Raw genomic sequence first — 687 nt, forward strand, 5'->3', positions numbered from 1 at the left:
CGTTGATCCAGTCCTCTCAGCTGGCAAATGTGAGTAATTCAGCTATGGGCCGGCGTCCTCTTCAGGTGATGAATATGCACGCTATGGAAGCCGAGAAAGTGGCCCTTATGAGACTATGACTCGGAAAGGAACTTTTACTCTATTCATCATAAACTTTAGCAACAAAATATTACATGTGCCCCACCACTACCATCATGGTTTATGTGGACCCCGGTCTGGAGCCGCTATTCTATACAATATGCCTTTCAACTAGTAATAGCAACTAAACGTCCTTCAAAATATAACCTACCATCCTACAAGCAGAAGTACGTATTGTATCAACGTAGTCTTGGATACACTTAGTCTGAAAAAAAAATATCGATTGGTCAAGGCTGAAATGTTTTTGAACATAGGTCTGTTCGATCAAAAATGGCCCGGCACTAAATAACACCATAAACAGCTGGAATCTCAGAAAAAATGTTGGCGGTCTGTGTCGCCAAAACAAAAATCAAGTAACAGACGTGCTATTTTGTTCAGTGCAGTCTGGAATAGTCTGGCACTAAGGTCACCATTACTCGGTAAACTCCGGCGCCAAAGATACTGTTTTTTCAATGTATAAATACAAACATTTGTAGAAGCGTTTCATAAATTCTTCTTTCCAATGAATCGAAGAAAGAAAAATATTCAACAATTTTAGTTTTAGTTGAC

Source organism: Octopus sinensis, linkage group LG12 (assembly GCF_006345805.1).
Source record: "Octopus sinensis linkage group LG12, ASM634580v1, whole genome shotgun sequence".
NCBI lineage: Eukaryota > Metazoa > Mollusca > Cephalopoda > Octopoda > Octopodidae > Octopus > Octopus sinensis.